The sequence below is a fragment of the Psammomys obesus genome, unplaced genomic scaffold (assembly GCF_907164565.1).
Source record: "Psammomys obesus unplaced genomic scaffold, mPsaObe1.curated_primary_1811, whole genome shotgun sequence".
NCBI classification, from domain to species: domain Eukaryota; kingdom Metazoa; phylum Chordata; class Mammalia; order Rodentia; family Muridae; genus Psammomys; species Psammomys obesus.
Genome location: NW_026596046.1, coordinates 11,341,696 through 11,354,713, shown reverse-complemented (window position 1 = coordinate 11,354,713; position 13,018 = coordinate 11,341,696).

Sequence of the window (13,018 nt, the reverse complement as noted above, 5' to 3'; positions counted from 1 at the left end):
CGTACCTATGCAAACCACCATAGCGGTGGTGGTGGTAGAGATCCAAAAAGGAACCAGGAGCCCTGAGGCCAGGAACAAGCCAGGAGACCAGGAAGCCAAGAGATGGCATAGTCAAAATGATTGGGTTATATAAGGAAAAACAGCTGTAGGATGGACAGTGAAACTCAGGAACTAGGGAGGTTGGGGGTGGATGGGGGTCAAAAGTACTGAGAGGAGCCAGGTCTCTTTAACAGGTATTGACAGTGCTGAGAGAAACTGGCAGCCAAGGTCAAATTGGCACCTTAATTAACCATTTGTCCTGAGTTTGAAACCTAACAGCAGGTAAGCTACATCAAAGGTTTATTTTTGTCAAGAACCAAGCTGCTACCACAGGAAGAAACAGGAGAATCCAAATCTATGGAATTGAAACAATAAAGTCAGAACATGTAGACCCAGAAAAACCAGATGATTTCTCTTCTGTTGGGGCACCAGTATTAGACATTTATCTCTTCATTCTATTTTGTTCAAATTTTGTTTTGACTGGATCGATGATACACAAAGCTGCCCACTTTGAGCTCTTTATTTTTACACTATAATCTGTTTTTATTTTTGTAGAATTACTCAGTCTAATGATTCCGAAATATACCTTGCGGCTTACATCCTAATTAATTTGGCAGAATCCAAAGCCTGTTTTTTTGTTTGCTTGTTTGTTTGTTTTTGTTGTTGTTGTTGTTTTATAAGTCTTCAATTTCCTAACTGCCCATAAACTTAACTAAGATTTTTCCCAAAATAGAAGAATCATAAGTACCAGCTCCCTTTTGGGTCCACAGCTCCTCAGCATTTAACGTTTCATAAACTCTGATAATAGTGGTCTTTAGTGGAGAAAGCAACTGTTCCAGGTCTAAGAAATAAATCAATGGTCACAGAAAACCCACGAAGCAAATGTCAGACCCTGTTTATTAAGCAATTGCCACTGCACTCAAGTGAAAGAATAAGAATAAATCTGGGCAGCTAAATCTGTTCTTCCTCTTCTCATTTATTTTCTTTCCTCCCCCTCTCTCTCTGTGTGCTCCTGTTTCCCCCTCTCTCTGTTTGCTCCTCTGTTTCCCCCTCTGTCTGTCTGTCTAGGTCTGTCTGTCTATTTGTCTGTCTCACTCTGTGTATGTGTGTGTGCGTGTGTGTGTGTGTGTGTGTGTGTGTGTGAATGTGTGTGTGTGTGTAAAGATACGAAGAAGAGGAAGTGCTATGGTTTAAGTGTCCTATCATTGCCTCGAAGCCTCACATTACAGCTTTGCTTGGATATCTTAATCAAGCCAAGAAGTCTTTTAGGAATCCAGGAAAGCCATATAATTCAGAACATGGCCTGAGGTGAAGTGTCAGACTGTGGGACTCCTGTTCTGGATTCCACAATAATAAGCCCCATTTGTGCTTTTGGTGGATTATCAACCTCTTGGTGCTTCAGTTTCTTTCTTTTGTGAAATGGGGATAATGGTCTAACTTACCTAGAGGATTATTGTGAGGATTAAGTGAATTAATGCTTGTGAAGTTCTTAAAAAAGTGTCAAGTGGGATAACTTTACAGTAGTCATTAGCAATGATTGTTACTTAAGAATCTGATGAGAGCTGTGGACTCGAAGCCCACACAACCATAAACATCCATAGCCACAGGATTTTGCACATTATGCATCCACATAGTACCTGTAAGAATACTGGTAATAGATGTGCCAGGATACAGGGAAGCAAGGGTCAGGTGTGGTGGTGAAAAGTAATTATATAGTAGATTTTGATCATGTGGTCCTCTATCCTAGGGACAACGACTTTTCAAGAGAGAGAGAGAAAAATAAAGATCTTCTCTTTTGCCAGATATATCACCAAACAAAAAATGACTTTTATGTGAGGGACCAGTGCTACAATTTTTGAAAAGAGGCCATGCTGGAACTTCATATTCATATATTAGAGAATCTTCCAGAGTTTGCCTCTGCAAGACTGCTGTCAGTTTACTTATAACAATACTGTCTTGTACTTGTATTCACACTTCACTCTTCTTTTAGAGTTTTCATCTATTTCCAATACTGAACTTTTGTCACTAACAGTGTGGCTAAATTATTTATGAGAAAGATGTTAGCATCATATGATTGCTACATGAACCTTGGTGTTCACTTGATTTCATTATTTCATTTTTAAAGAATGTTCTTCTTAATTATATAGAAGTATAAATGATAGCTACCCCTTGCTCTTTTAAAGCACAAAGAAATAAACCTTAATTCTTATTTTAATTATAAGGCAGATGACGCTGAGATGTTTTGAAACCTGCAGTTGCTTTTTCTGGCCCTACAAAGACATAACCTGGTTATTGCAACTAAAGTAAGTATAGCTGAACACCAACTACACTGGCTCTGGGCATAAAATAGGTTTAAGAGCTACTTTTCCGCTGCCCAGATCTGATTGAAGACCATGCAGGAAGGCATTTGCCTAACTGAGGGGTAAAAAGTACCAGAAAGAGGTATTTATGGCAGAAGGCATGGATACAGCCAAAAAATGGATGCAAAGAGAGGCAGCTTTCTCTTGTTGTGAAAAAAATGCCTGAAAAAGCCAACTTTAAGGAGGATTTAGTTTGGCTTATGATTCCAGAAATTTCATTCCAGTGTTGTCTGTATCCATAGCTTTGGCCGCAGGCAAAGCCAACATCACAGTGGGGAGTATGTCATAACGTGAGGTGTCACAGGATTTTCTACCCATGATCTCTTTTTATCTAAGAAAATTTGCACAACCCCCAAAATACACATCTAAAAAATAGGCATATGAATCAAATTAATCTTAAAGAATTTCTTTGGTACAAATATACTTTTATCCTTTACGAAAAATGGAAGCAATCTGGCATACTAAGGAAATGGATGTGCTTGTTTATTTTTATCCAAACAGTTTAAATCTTGGATGAATATTTGATACTGCAGAATGCAAGGCATCTTCTTAAAATGTTTTCTGAGTTGATCAAATTTGTGTGTGTGTGTGTGTGTGTGTGTGTGTGTGTGTGTGTGTGTGTGTAGGTACCATGTCCATAGAAGCCAAAAGAGAGAGTCAAAGGTCATCTTCCCTGGAGCTGGAGTTATAGGTAGCTTCTATGCTGCTCAAAGTGATTTCTAGGAATTAAACTCAGGTCCTCTGGAAGAGCAGCAAGTACTTGCTCTTAATCTCTGGACTATCCCTCCAGCCTATGAATATATAATATTTATGAATAAGTACTTTGCACTTTGCATAAGTACACTATAAAATGGCAAAATTATGTTGAAAAAAACTCATGTTCCAATCAGAAACCAAAATTCATTGAATGATGGGATGGAAAGATGCCTCAAAGATTGTAGCACTTACTGCTCTTGCACAAGACCCACAAAAAGATGCTCATAGCAGCTTCCAACTACAATTCTAGGGATCCAGCACCTGCTTCTACCTTCCAAGGGCTCCTGGACACAGGTGGTGCACCTAAATTTATTCAGACACACAAACAAGCATAAGAATCTATAAAAATATTCGTCCAGTTATTTTTAGAGAGAAACCCAATTCTAGCATAATCCAAATAGAATTATACTAATTTCATAATTATATGTTAAAGAAAGATATTTCCTACTTAAAAAAGTAGGTGCACATAAATTTATTCAAACACAAACAAGCATAGAATCTATGAAAATATTCATCCAATTATGAGTCTTGTGACCCCAGTTTCTTCTAAAACACATTTTTTCTAGCAATGTGTTATCATGTTCCTCACACATGTAGCAGATAGGAATGAGTTTACTTCAGTTAACTTATTACAACTGACTATTGTTATATATTTATATGCCTCTATTTTAAAAAAGCATGTTTTTGCTACATGCAGTCTGTCCTTGTGATTATGAACAACTTGAACTCATGGAGAACTTTTACTCAGATGATCTTTTTTATCCCTCAGGTTATAAATTGATTGATGCTCTAAACAAAGTTGGCTTTCACAAGAGACTTCAGTCCACCTTATTTTTATGCTCCATTCTCCCAGGTTCCACTGCCTCCAGAGCAGTAAATAGTCAGGGAAGCCATTTTCAGACCATTTCAGACTATTCATCTCACTAATCTGTGACTGCTGGCATGCTTTTCCTTTTACCATGTCTTCTTTGATTTTTTTCTTCAGCTTCTTGAAATTTTCATTGTACAAATCTTTCACGTTCTTGGTTAGAAGTATTCCAAAATGTTTTTGAGCCTACTGTGGATGGTGTTGTTTCCCTGAGGTTTTTGTTTTTTTCTGCAATTTGTATGTAGGAAGGCAACTAAGTTTTCTGTGTTTATTTTCTACCTTGCAACTTTGCTGACTGTTTTTATCAGCTGTACAAATTTTCTATTCAAGTCTAGAGGGTCTTTGTGTATAAAAGCAAATTTCATACATAAACAAATATTTTCAAATAAGGACACTTTGGCTTTGCTTTTTTTTCTTTGTACCTTCGTTATTGGCTATGGCTTCACCTAAGACTTCAAGTGTGTTAAATAAAAGTGAGGAGCATGTATATGAACATCTGAGACCTCAAAGCCCACCCCAGTGACACACTTCTTCCAACAAAGCCACACCTACTCATAGTGTCACTCTCTATGGGCTTGGGGGCCATTTTTAGTTGAATCAGCACAATGAGCCTTCAGGGATATTTCAGATCCAAACCCTGACAATTACCATCTCAGACTTACTAGGGAACAGTTTTATGGAGAAGAAGAAAAAATAGAAAAGTTGTTTTAGTTAAAAAGAGAAACATGTCAAGTGATATATTGCAAAGTATAAAGTTCTCTTCTGGTAGAACATTTGGTCAAATGCCTCATTTCCTGCCTCTTTCTGGGACAATACAGCATTTTCTGGACCTATCTCCGTTGTTCACAGAAGTTCTTATCCATTACTTTTTAGACACTGAATATTAAATCTTCTTGGCATACCAGCTCATTTAATTTGTAATGTGCTTCAGTATAGATGCCCTGGGGCTTACTGCAGTTCAGTTATTCACAGATGCAGGCTGATTCCAATCCCAGTTCCAAACCTCTCCAGAAGAAGATTTGGCTCGGTCTAGTGAATAACATGTGGATGCATTCCATTCCTATTGACTCTGACCAAGGCTGTCAGGTCTGTGTGGATTTCGAGAAACTACTCACAAAAAGTAGCAGAAAGACACACAGGGTATATACTCACTTATAAGTGGATATTAGATATATAATATAGGATAATCATAATACAATCTGTACACCTAAAGAAGCTAATCAAGAAGGAGGATCCTGGGTAAAATGCTTAATCCTCATTCAGAAAGGCAAACAGGATAGACATCCGAGGATGGTAAAAACAAGGAACAAAACAGGAGCCTACCACAGAGGGCCTCTGAAAGACTCTACCCAGTAGGCTATTAAAAGCAGATGCTGAGATTCATAGTCAAACTTTGGGCAGAATGCAGGAAATCTTACAAAAGAAGGGGGAGAAAGACCTGGAGAGGAATAGAGCTTCACAGGAGAGCAACAGAGCCAAAAGAATCTGGACCTTTTCTGAGATTGATACTCCAACCAAAGACCATTCATGGAGATAATCTAGAACCCATACACAGATGTAGCCCATGGCAGCTCAGTGTCCAAATGGGCTGCCTAGTAAGGAGAAAAGGGGACTGTTTCTGACATGAACTCAGTAGCTGGCTCTTTGATCACCTCCCTCTGATGGGGGGTGCAGCCTTACCAGGCCATGGAGGAAGACAATGCAGCCAGTCCTGATGAGACCTGATAGGGTAGGGTTAGATGGAAGGGGAGAAGGACTTCCCCTATCAGTGGACTGGCAAGGGGAATGGGAGGAGAAGAGGGAGGTTGGGCAGGATTGGAAAAGATGAGGGAGGGGTCTACAGCTGAGATACAAAGTGAATAATTATAATAAATAAAAAAATTTAAAAAAGAACTGTCTGCACAAATAATCTAGGGCAAGGGCTTGAGTCCTGTTCTGGTCTCTTGCTCTGAAGGGAAACACCCTCCAATTCCAGGTACTGTAGCATTAATCTTACTTAAAAAATGGACTGGTTTCAAGTTTCTTGATGATGTTTATCCAGTAAAACATCCCTCAATTTCCAGTAAGTTTTTATTTTTAGTTTGAGTTACTTTCCTCTCTTCTTCCATCCCTTTCTTTTCTTCTTTCCTTCCTCCCTTCCTTCTTTCCTTCCTTTCTAAGTCTGGTCTCTACCTCTGTCTTTCTTTTCTCTATTTCTTCTCTCTACCTTTTATATCTCCTTTCCTACTTCGCTGCCTCCCTGCATCTCTGCCTCTTTTTCTCTGCCTCTCTGACTTTCTGCCTTTCTTTCTCTCTCTCTCCATTCCTATCTCCTTCCCTCCTTGCTCAGCTCCTTTCTTACTTTAGCCTAGATGTGAAAATGAATGGTGGCTTAAGTTTTGGGGGAGGAAAAGGAGACCATCTTTGTGTTAAAACTAAATGTCTACAAAAGAAAATGGAGGCGGGGAGACTCTGGGAAATTGATTGGTCTTAGCATGGTTTTTGCAGCCAACCCCACAAACTGGAATGTGCACAGAAGGCACAACAGAGACCTTGTCAGGGCTTGGAGGACCATAAATGCAAACAGAAAGAGCCAAGGGATGAATTTTAGACCTATAGTGAATGTCTACGGCTCAGTTTTGGAGATAATGTCAGAAGGAGGAGGAGGAGGAAAAGTTGTTCATGCACTTGTCTGTATTGCTGATGAGCATCTCTTTATCACAGAGATACATCTTGCTTGGGGATTTTTGTACACAATTAGCTAATATAACTGCCAACATCTTTACCAGTCTATGGAGAATTCCTGTGTGTAGAACCATTCCATTTTGCTGGCTCCTCTTCCATTCCACTAGCTTTTCCCAATGCCTACAACTCTAGTCCACCAGTCTTGTCCAGGTCTCTTGACTTCTCTGGTGAGTCTTTCTATGTTCCCTTTTTATCCACATCCATTTTTACTTGGCCATGATGGTTATTAGGGGAACCTGTGTTTTTTAAACCTCAATTCTTACTTTCGAAAGAGCAGTCCCACAAAATCATATTTTCTGGAAGTCAGAAGTAATAATAGTATCTTAGTCATAGGGAAGCTTTTTATTCAAATAGGGTAGAACTCTTTCTATGAATCCCATACAAAGCATTAAAAAAATACAAGAGGTTAGATAATGTGATAAATCAGCATGCCATGCCCTCTTTAATTATCTTGATCCCAACAGTTTCTTTCCCCTCAGATGGGTCCAGTCCTTTCTACCTTGGTACCATTGTTGTCCTATTTACATTAGGATGTTTATTTAGCTCTTTTCTATGACATCTAAATAATCTGTCCAAGGCAGAGACATCTATACTGTGTCATAGATCTGTCTTTCCCATGTCATTTGAATTAAGTGGCATGTGGAATATAAATATTTCTTGAGCATTTGCTGGGGACAGTCACTAAACTCATCAGATATGAAGTGACACTCTCATCAATTTGACCTTGCCATTGACTTATGAAAATTAAAATACATATTGTTTTTGGAACTAAATGTCAAATGTGGCTCTTATGGCCAAACACATTTTGTGATTATTTCCTTAACCCAACTAAAAAACAGTGTGTTGAGAACATTGGATCTGGAGCCAGAAGATGTATCTTTTGGTTTGATTCGTTTCATGCATTCACTCATTCGTTTGTATAAGGGTATTTATGGTTGTAGTTTTAGTTTCATTGTTTACAAAAAGAAGATATTCTGGGTGTGAAGAGAACCTATTTTGTTGTATGGGAATGGCTCCTGGTGACCTGCCTGTTCCACAGCTGATGATCCCACACTCAGGCACATATGGGTTCAGTGTGTCAACAAAATAACAAAAAAATAAATAAAATTTCCATGTCATGGGCATGTGTTCTAAGGCAAGAGTGTTCATCATTTCTTAGTTTATTATTGGTGGAACATGGAAAGTATGATTTAGTTTTTGTGACTGAGAGCGGGATGAAATAGTGGCTCCTACCAGGTACTTATTCTTGGTTGCCCACTCTTCTCATATGCTTGCAGAAGTGTAGATTCCCTCCAGCCATTGTCACCTGGTGAATGACAGCAGTGAGTGGACTCTGGGATATGGAGAAGTTGTGTAGAAGAAAGTGCCATGGCTAATTGCTTCATATACCCCAGGGAACATTGGAATAGAGTAAGCAAGTGGTTACATCGACAGATTTCTGCACCCAGACTCACTTTTCTATCATCATATGTGAATCCTCATACTTTATAAGCATTCTTCAATAAATCCAAATGTAAATGATTAGCAAGAATAATAACAGCTAATAACTGTATGACAGTTCATAAAAAATTTAAAGGATTTTCTGAACATCAAGTAGCACAAACCCTATCATATTGTGGCTTATCTCATGTTCCAGGTACTCTGCCAGAGAATTGTAGAGTGACAAATATTTAAGGGGAAAATCATATAAGAATGTGTACATGTAAAAACCAGTACACTACAGATTAACAAGCATGATATTAAAGATCATCCAGGCTACTGTGTATTCTCCATCACTTACATTTTGGACTCATGGAAGACTCTAAGGAGTTGCCAAGCCAAGACAGGAAAAATATGGTGGAATAGTCACATTAGAGAATGAATCTACCATTTTTGAAGGTGTCAAAGCAGAACAGTGTTCACTGTAAAAGACTAATAAATATGAACCTTGGTAAACAAGAAGATAGTCAGGAGAATATTCATGTGGACAGGGGCCAGCTTATGAAGGGCCTTGGTCATCATATTAGATGTAAAAGAATGGTGTTTGATTTGCATTTCTTACAAACACTGTGGGCCAAGCCAGAGATCAGCTAGAGAATGTCCTTGGAGCTGAAGTGGAATTTATCTGTACCTTCTACCATGACTTAGGGCCAGAAAGCATTCTAATTATTTCATTTCTGGGCATCTCCTCTTGCTCTTCTAAATATTTGGCCATTAGTCCAAATAGTTGCACTTATAAACCATAATATTTATTTTTTTGGTTCAAGCTTTTTCTTGCACTTCCTTTATATAAAGGTAAGTCTATACATTCACCTTTGCACAGTTCCAGCATGCTTTTTTTATTATGGCAGGAGAATGGGAGACCTATCCACTTTGGTGACTGTCTTGATCAGTGTTCTCTTGCTATGAAGAGACACAATGACCTTGGCAACTCTTATAAAAGAAAGCATTTAATTGGGGCTTGCTTAGAGTTTCTGAAGTTTAGTCCAATTCCATCATGGTGGAAAGGATGGCACTATGCAGACAGACATGGTTCTGGAGAAGTAGTTGAAAGCTCTACTTCCAGATCTACAGGCAGCAAGAAGAAAGGAACTCTGGGCTTGGAATGGGGTTTTTGAAACCTCAAAGACCAATTCCCTGTGATACACTTCCTTCAATAAGGCCATTCCTCCTAATCTTTTCAAATAGTGTCACACCCTGATGATCAAGCCTTCAAATGTATGAGCCTATGGAAACCATTCTTATTTAAACCACCACACTGACCCTTCTGGAAGTGACGGTCAGCCCATACTAAGTGATGCCTTTAGATGTTCTATGAAACCTCACACACAAGAAACCCTTCAACCATCATGCAGGATATGTACTAGAGAAGTGCCCCTGATTTGAGAGAACAGCTGTGATCATAAATGAAAGACTAATGGATTGAGGTATGTCTGTCTCAGATCTCTCTCTGAAGTCCTTAAACCTAGTATCCAAGAATGTAACTACTTGAAGATAATGACTTTAAGAAGTTGACTAAGTTGAATTGAAGCACTTAGGGTAAACCCTGGTCAAATATCACTGGTATCCTCAAAGAAAGAGATCATGACAGAAACATATAAAGATGGAGATCACTGAAGACAAGAGAAGATGGCTATTTACAAGATATGTGTTAGGACTCTAGGAAACCCATCTATTGATAGCTTTGTTGCAGTTTCATTCTTCAGAACTGAGAAAATGCGTATCAATTGTTTAAGCCGCCTTATTGAGTCATTTCTTTTTTTAAATTTTATTTCAGTTTATTTCCTTTACATCCCAAGGGTGCCCCTCCCCACCTTTCCTCCCAGTCAACCCCATTCCCTTTCTTCTCCCTTCTCCTCTCCCTTTCTCCCCACAAAAGTGGAGCACCCCTGTTGGCAACAATTAAATAATGACAATTAGGCGTACAACAGACTTTACATGAAAGAGGTTTATTAGATGGAGATGGAGAGAGAGAAGGGAGAGCAGGACATGATGGGGGAAAAGAGAGAGGAGTGCCCTGACAGAGAAAGGGGAGAGGGCAAGAGGGGGCAAGAGGCAAGAGGCCAAGAGAGTTGAGACCAAGAGCAAGAGAGGGACCACCTGTCGGGTTGTCCCTTTAAGGGGCAAGGTAACCACGCCTTCCAGGTGTGGCCACCTGGCCAATGACACATAATGACATCATAGGTTTCTAGGCAACCCAGAAGCAGGTTTCTAAATACTAACAACCCCTACCCCCATATCAACCCTCCCCAGCACATCAAGTTGCATCAGGACTGAGAATATCCTCATCCCCTTAGGCCAGGCAAGGCAGCCCTGCCAGGGGGAAGTGATCCAAAACTGGGCAATTGACTCCATGTTAGAAACAGCCTCCCCCCTCCACTTGCCAGTTGACCCATAATGAAGATTAAGCTGCTCATCGGCTGCATATGTGCAGGTGAGAGACCAAAAGATTAAAAATCAGGGGTTATTATTTTAAAGCACAGGTCTGAACTAAGGCTAGCTGGGTGGAGATATGTCCAGCCAACTTTAGGGAAGGGCTAGCCTTAATGCCCTGAGGGGAAAACTAGCCTGACTGCACTCTTTTCCTGCCCACTGGAGATACAGTTACTAGAAATAGGCCTATCCCCCTAGGGAGGGACACCAGATCATTAATGGTTGGAGCCTTCCTATAGCCAGCTACTTCAAAATGCAACATCCCTTTTGTGTTTCAACCAATAGATGCTTGCCAGGCAGGAATCTCCCTGCTTTGGGTATCACCCAACAAACTGGAGCACAGGGCTCTTGGCTCTCACCGTTTTGGCGGTGGGGGTGTGAGCCCAAGCTGCAGCATGTAATAAAAAGATCCTCATGTGTTTTGCAACAGACTTGACTCCTGGTGGTGGTCTTTTGGGGGCTTGCGATTCGGGCATAACACATGAGGCCTAGGTCTAAACCATGCATGCTCCATAGTCGATGTCTCAGTCTTTGTAAGCCCCCAAAGGTCTGGGTTAGTTGTCTCTGTTGGTTTTCTTAAGAGGTTCTTCTTCCCTCCAGGTCCTTCCATCTTTCCCCTAACATTTTCCCTGGACACCTACTCCCTGAGCAATTCCCCATGCTTGGCTGCAAGTCCTAGCATCTTTCTCAATCCAGTGCTGGCTGGGGCTTCCCAGATGACAGTCAAGTTAGGCTCCTGTCTGCAAGCATAGCAGAGCATCATTAATAGTGTCAGAGGCTGGCTCTCTACCATAGGGTGGGTCTCAGGTTGGGCCAATTATTGGTTGGAATTCCCTCAATCTTTGTTCCCTCTTTATCCCTGCTCTTCTTGTAGGCAGGGTAATTTTTGGATCAAAGGTTTTGTTGGTGGGTTGATGTTGCCCTCCTTCTACTAGTTCTGCCTGGCTAGGGGGTGGTCACTTTAGTCTTTGTGTTCCCCCATTAGGAATCTAAGATAGAGTTGAAAGGACCAGGCCCAAACCCCTATTCCCAAAAGTCCTCAGTCCTCAGAACTAGGCTATAGGTCACCAATTCCAGGAATAATAAAGCCAAAAAATTACCCAAGGAATAGGCTGGAAGTAACCACAAGAATGGGAAAGTATTTTATCTCAGGGTGGGCATCTGTGCTGGTCTGCCCACCAACCTAACATTCCTGATGTTAGTTAGCCAGTCACTTTGTAACAAACTTGCCCTTGCTGAATGTCATCCAATCATGTAACTGCTAAGCTGGGAATTCTGGGTTCTTGCTCAAGCCCCAAATAAAAACCCTGCCATGTTGCTGCTCAGGGCCCTCCTCTCTGATCCACTGCTTTGGAGCTACGGTGGGGAGACCAAGCTTAAGCCCTAATTAAACTCTTTGCTTTTGCATATGTGGTCCAGCTCCTGGTGGTTTGGGGGGAACCTTAAGATCTGGGTACAACAGAGTCACACCCATATCCTCCCTGGAGCCTACCCCTCTAGCTTGACAAAGAGATGTTCCCCCCTCATTTTCCCTCCTTTTTCCATCTCCTGCCCCGTTTCCCCTCTTCATCCACTTCTGCTGTCTATTCTATTTCCTCTTTTGAATGACATTCCAGCAGCCTTGCTTGGGCCCTCCTTGTTACTTAGCTCTCTTAGGTCTGTGGATTATAGTATGTTACTCTGTACTATGGTCAAACATCCACTTATAAGTTAATACATACCATGTACATATTTCTGGGTCTGGGTTACCTCACTCAGGATGATATTTTCTAGTTCCATCCATTTGCCTGAATAAACACAAAAAAGAAGGCCCGTGTAAGGAAAAAAGAAGATACACAATATACCAAAACCGAGGAACAAGGCTGAGCCTCAGGATCAGCACTTCTCATACGACTGAAAATACAATAGTGTCTAATGTTCAAGAGTGATATGGTAATGGTTATGCAAATAACTAATGTGTGTATCCCTTAGAAGATGAACTCAGTTAGATGGGCACTAGGGCACTGTCCAGGAGGTTCCTTGTTTGTGGTTCCTAGAACAAAGGAAGACCAAATTTTGTACAGAAGATACTCCATGACCACTGTACAGAGTATGTAGTGGGAGGCAGCGTAATGGTACTGAATGAGGGATTAGCAAGAGCTTAGATGTATCTCTTCCAATTTTCTATGGTAATGTCCATAGGCCTATGAGAACTAGAAGGAGTATTTGCTTTCAGGTATTCTCATTCATAGCTAGGTAATTCTGAATAAATAACTACAATTCAGTGAATCTCAGTCCCTGACTCAGTTCCTGATAATATAACAATGTTTTATTACAAGATAACCATTCCAGAAGTCTGGCTTTGTTTTATATTGTTTAT